The sequence below is a fragment of the Polypterus senegalus genome, chromosome 10 (genome assembly GCF_016835505.1).
Source record: "Polypterus senegalus isolate Bchr_013 chromosome 10, ASM1683550v1, whole genome shotgun sequence".
Lineage (NCBI taxonomy): Eukaryota > Metazoa > Chordata > Cladistia > Polypteriformes > Polypteridae > Polypterus > Polypterus senegalus.
This window is the reverse complement of record NC_053163.1, coordinates 128,632,837-128,638,836: the sequence shown is the minus strand read 5'-3', so window position 1 is coordinate 128,638,836 and position 6,000 is coordinate 128,632,837. Positions and strand designations below refer to the sequence as shown.

Genomic DNA, 6,000 nt, shown 5'->3' with positions numbered 1-6,000 from the left:
GTATAGCTGGTTGGTCTGAAGTCAGTTGCAGTTGCATGGTCTGACATTAACTGTCCTGCATAGACAGTGGTATGGATGACATTACTCATGAATGGGTGGTCTGATGTCAACTTTCCTCCATGGACAAAGATGATTTTCACATTAACTATTTTCCAAACAGGGACTTAAATGGTTTGGCTTTGATTGTATTTGGGAGAGTTATACTTGGATTGGAGCTAGGCAGTGTGACATTCACCAGTCAGGACAGACATGCTATAGCAGTTGGCTGGTTGCATATTAACTTCCAAACAAAAATAATTCCCATGTTTGGTGTGAGTGACAGTTGAGTGATTAATCGCTACCCATACATATTTGGATGAGCAAACCTTTAATTACCCTTCAGGAAAGGGGTGGTCAGTCATGAACCTCACTCCTGTGAGAGTTGAGTGACCTGACAGTAAGTATTTTTCTAAAGTAGTTGGGTGATGTGATATGAACATCACCTTTAGATAGGAGGAGGTTCAGTCTGACGATTGCCTTTTTCTAAAAACAGTCAGATGGTCAAATGTTAAACTCCCAAAGCAGAAATATAGATCCCCTGACATTAGCCTCAGTTAACTGGTCAGTCTATTATCCATAGATAACTGGATGGACTGACCTTAATCCCTCTTCTCTTAAAGTAGCTGGATGATCAGACATCTTGCCATAAACCATTGGACATCAGCCACTCACCACTGACAAACAGGATGGTGCAACAGTACTTATCAATAGTTTGCTTCTGTTTTGCCCCAGTACTCACCTCGTCTCAATTGCCCATCATGGCCTGTTTGATCCATGTTCAGACTTTGCTTCCTCTTTCTTCTTCGAGCCCTGCACCTGTTCCTGCACAAGACAGTTTTACACTTGCACTTTTGGTTTCCCTGTTCATTTTCTCCTTTCTTTTTTTTCTCATTTTGCAGAAAGTTGATTTCTCCTTGCTGTTCCTTGATAAGCCATTTGTTTTCTCTGAGCTGAGCATCTTTCCACTGGCTCTGTTCCCTGAGAAAGCGAATCTCCTCTTGCATTTCACGGACAGTGTTGACATACAAGTCGATCTCTGCGTCTCTCCTCTTCTCCTTCTCTTGCAGTGTTTTCATGTCATTGGTGCAGTCCTGCAGGGCATCATCGTGGACCCTCAGGGCCTCCCTCAGCTTGCGTAGCTCTGCATCTTTAGCCCCAATTTGGCACATCATGTACAGAATCTTATCAGTGTCCGACAGTACCCGCTCAACTAAGTCATTTTTTGCCTTGGTGGCTTCCCACATTCGATAGGCGATGCAGAATCTTGAGATGATGAACAGCAACTTCAAAGCAGCCGATCCAGGGAGAAAAAGGTCTAGAAAGAGTGACAAGGGCAGCTCAAAGAAGGAGGCAACAGGGGCCAACCAGGTCTCCATTTTAATTAGAAAAGAAAACATTATGTGACTGCTAAAGTGACACAAAGAAACAAAAAACAAAGGTGAACCATACAACCTAAGCAGAACTCTGTTAAGAGTGAAGAGCTGCAGAGTTGCCTCGTCTATTTATGGATGAAGCGTTGCCAGGAAACTGGAGGAAAAGGCAAAAATCACGAGATTTTACTCGGTTCACATAGTGTTCATAATACAATTCAAATGACACATGTGCTCAAGGCCCATTTGGAAAATTTTATTTAAGTCTCTAAATTTCTCCTTTACCAAAATTCAGTTTGCAGTGCTAATCCAGGCAGCACTAAAAACCAAAATGTTCTTCAACCCAATGCTTCCCAGTTTGTTCCCATCTGCCAATGTGTCCTTAATAGTATTGAATAACCAAAATCTGTGCTAGTATTTATCAAGTATCTCAGAATTACTCATAGGAATTACAGTAGAAATTTGACTACAGTAAGAATTTGTCCTACCCCTGAGTGGGACTCAGGAATTAGTTTTAAGTGGTCTACACCCCACTTCCAATGAGGAGAAGGAATTAATGTTTGGGAATGAATGATGTCACAATGTTATGGCCGCTAAGCCACAAAATGGCATTAATGATGATGTTTTATAGCTCTCTAATACTAATACTAAGGCTTTACCACAAAGATGATGATGATGATGATAATAATAATGATAATAATAATCATATTCAAAGTAGTAGTAGGGGTAGAAGAAGAAGAAGCAGGAAACATGATAAAGTAGGATATTGCACTAAGATGCATGTAAACCACTTTATAACAACATCAAGAAAAATACTGTAGCAAGTACTGAGATAGAAACACGGAGACGCTGTCACATTTGTTCATTTATCTATTTACTCATTTTTACTAGTTTTAAGTCTTATTTGGTTGGCCTAGCTCTCTTTCTCATGGGTGGTTGTTGATTTGTTTCAAACTTAGTTTTGTCAAACTTGACTTTCTTGTATGGAATTTTATTTGATTTTATTAAAAAAAAAGAACGACAGAGAGAGACACACACAGACACTAAATGAGAGTAAAGAGTAATGATCCATTGTGTTACTTCCAGAAGAATCACCTTCCCGCTCTTATGACCATGGGGGTCACCTTGTAAAATAACAGTTCCTGAAACTAACCAAGGCTATTCCTCTTCTGTTACTGAAGTTACATTCACTCTTCCAGTGTTTAAGACGCCATTTCCTCTTATCTACTCTGACATGTATGTATTTGTCTAGTGCCCTGGGAATTTCCACCTGCTTTCTTGAACCTACCCAGGTTTATGAAGTAAAATGTGAATGTTCCAGGGGTTCGAAGAATACAGAGCTCAGCATTCCTGTTTGACATTTCACTGTCAATCACCCGTCTAGCCCCGCCCATCTTCAGAGCAATTTGCTGGCTACCACAATACAATTTACATTCATGACTATCTGTGTGTTGATACTGTGCTCATGAGAAGTAAGCCAGTGTGTGTCATACACACCTCTCTAGTATAGTTCACTCCCACCACCACTAAGCATTGTTAGCAGTTGCTGAATGTCTCCATGGACTCACAGAGCTTCTCCCATAACCTCCTTCTCTCACCATCTCAGCCACATAAATCAAAAGAATTCATTGAGCCACAGAACATTTCATTGTGCTCCTTAGCTCACTACAGCTGACAGGAAGTAGAATGTGGTGGGCTGTCCATACCTCAAATGTGACAAGTCGTGTTCTGTTTCTGCACACCAGTCATATTCCATTTGTAACCTGTCTGCTATTCAGCTTCCATATCTCAGTTTCATATTGCTGTGTTCTGAACCATGATTCAACCAATTAATTTTTATTTTTATTTATTTTTTTAACTTGTGGTTAATTTTTGGTATATATTGACACTGGTGTATATGAGAATCCCAGTTGCTTTATTGGTATAGATGCACTCATCTGCTGCTGATTACATGCTAGTTCAAATGCTAGCTCACTCTTTCTTCTAGCTCATTCTCCCTCTAAATTGGCACTCACAGTCCTTTGGTACAGTCCTCCCTGCTTTAAATACTTTTGTCTGCTTATATAAGTCTGCTATTGATACAGCAGTCTTTTGGGGCTTATCTAGCAAAGACGACATAAACCTCCCAGACCGTCTTATTCCAGTTTAGGGTCACAAGGAGCAAGATCCTATCTTGGCAACTTCAGGTGGAAGGTAGAAACCAGCTTTGGACAGATTGCCAATACACTGCAGAGCCCACTCACTCGCTCACTCAACCACCTACATGTATATTGTCTGTTCATGACCCATTTATCTTTTTTTAGAGTTGTCTGGAGTCTACGTGGCATCACTCAACACAAGACATTAACTCGGAGTGGTGTGTCAGCATATTGCAATAGATTTAAAATATTATTCATTTCCGGGTTTTGGGAAGCCAGTGCCAATTCAGTTGTAGCATATTCATAGACAAAATAATTACACATCCATATCTTAATTATTTACATGAGAACAATATCACATGATTGAGCCAACCTGGAATAAATGATGAAGCAGATGATGGCATTCTTGCAGAGTTCCCCAGCCACATAGGCAGCATTAATGTTGTGTGAGAATCTCCTTCCTTTACATTAGGGGAGCCTAACCAGCACCTTAATAACAAGGTCATTATATGATAATAAAGGACAAAGTCAAAGAAAGTGCAAATGATGGTAATCAGTTTCTGCATCATGAAAGTCAGAATGTCCTTGGACAGATGGTTTTATTAATTTATTAATTATAAATAATTTCTGTTAATATATGAAATTGTAAAACCCAGTAAAAAAATCTGTCCTTATAAGATAATATCAATATTAAGATATGTGTAGGTCTAACAAATTCTTATGATAAGAATTATTAGTAAATACTTGTTTTAGAACTGTTCCAGTTTATAAAATGTTTTACATATTAATTTAAATGAATATGTCCAGTGCTGGGTGGCATGAAACAGTGTTGCCCCACACATCCAGTGTCCATGAGCAGCCTGTGTAGAATTTTCATGTTCTGCCATTTTCTGTGTGGATTTTCCTTGTTAGCTTCCACATTAGGTTATCTGGAGATTCTAAATTGACTCTGTGGGTTTGCATGAGTGTCTTGTGATTAATTGATGCCCTCTCCATGAGTGGTTTCTGTCCTGCACCTGATGCTGCTGGGAAGTTGTTAAAGCAGGTTTGAGAATTTTATTTTTATGTGTTATATTTAATGCTGCTGAGCTAGACCTTGTAACCCTAAGTAGATTAGAAGATGGATGGATGAATAGCATCAAACATCAGAGACAGAAAATTAAAGTGCAGCATTCGATTTTTACAGATATTTTATTTTGAGGAAAATTAATTTAATGGTAAACATTCTGAAAATCATAGCATCAAAAAGTTATTATTGTAGAAATAAATGTAGCAGTGCTATTTAAATAGCATGGTGCCTAGTTAGAGATGTTTCATGACTTATAATATTAATAATAACTTTATTTATATAGCACCTTATAATACATTTACATGCAACTCAATGTGCTTTCCATAGATTAATCAACAAAAACAAAGCTAGACAACATTTACTTGGATTATTATCATTAATACAATTAAAGTTTAGAACAAACCTTCACTCTTACCACCTAATTAAAATATTATTTATACATTAAGGCAGTGTTTCTCAACCTTTAAGTATTTGCGACCCAAGTTTTCATAACAGTTTTAATTGCGCCCCCCCCCCATAACATTTTTTTGAAATGTAGATGCATATTTTATTATATCTACTTAACTTTTATCGACATTTATCTAACTCTATATTTATTGCTCTAGTATCAGAATGTAGTTTAAGTTAATTTGTTTTGGTTTCAACAGATGTTTTTTTCATATATTTGTTTCTTACTTTCTTTTTTTCACATCTTCGCGCCCCCCTTTTTGTTACTTCGCATCCCCCTAGGGGGCCCCGCCCACAGGTTGAGAACCACTGCATTAAGGATTACAATACAACAACCAGATCAAATTAATATATTTAGAAAAATAAATATATACAGTATAAGTCTGATGTTAATAAAATTTATGAAAAAATAAAAAGTCCAGTAAAACAGTCCATAGCGCTTTCCGTTGATTTAGGATGTAGGTGAAGTTCTTGATTCCTGAATGTGATTGTTTGACCAGCTGACATGGAGGAGAGGAAACAAAAAACTCTTACGATAGGCCATAGGAGAAAAATAAACCTCTGGAGGGCCACAATTGGAAGACAGAAACGAGCAAATCAGTTAATTAAGTCTGATGGTAATTAGTTTTTGCATTATGAAAGTCAGAATGACCTTGGCCAGCTGGTTGCCCACCCTCCACTTGGCATAGTTGATACAGTTAGTACAGCTAATAATAAGGTTTCCCAGTCCTCCTCGTTTCCTCAGGTGACTGCAGAATAGAGCACAGCACCACCACATAGGATGGGAAACAAAAAGCATAAAAAACAATGGATTAATACTGGGTACTTCTTAACTCATCAAAGCGCTAAACTTATAATCAGATCACTATATTATGATATAATTACTGGAAAGCCGAGATAAAAAAGGTTGTTTTTAGAAGTTTATTGAAATGTTCCA

General features: G+C 37.9%; 1 protein-coding gene across 2 annotated transcripts in view; it reads right to left on the bottom strand.

The window, feature by feature from the left end:
• Positions 1 to 5,316: 5,316 nt before the first annotated feature.
• LOC120537567 (NACHT, LRR and PYD domains-containing protein 3-like) overlaps positions 5,317 to 6,000 on the bottom strand; it is a 53,265-nt gene continuing 52,581 nt past the window's right edge. For both annotated transcript variants that reach the window (XM_039766598.1, XM_039766597.1), the window contains exon 13: positions 5,317 to 5,812. The gene's annotated coding sequence lies outside the window, so the exon portion shown is untranslated. The remainder of the gene's footprint in view (positions 5,813 to 6,000) is intronic.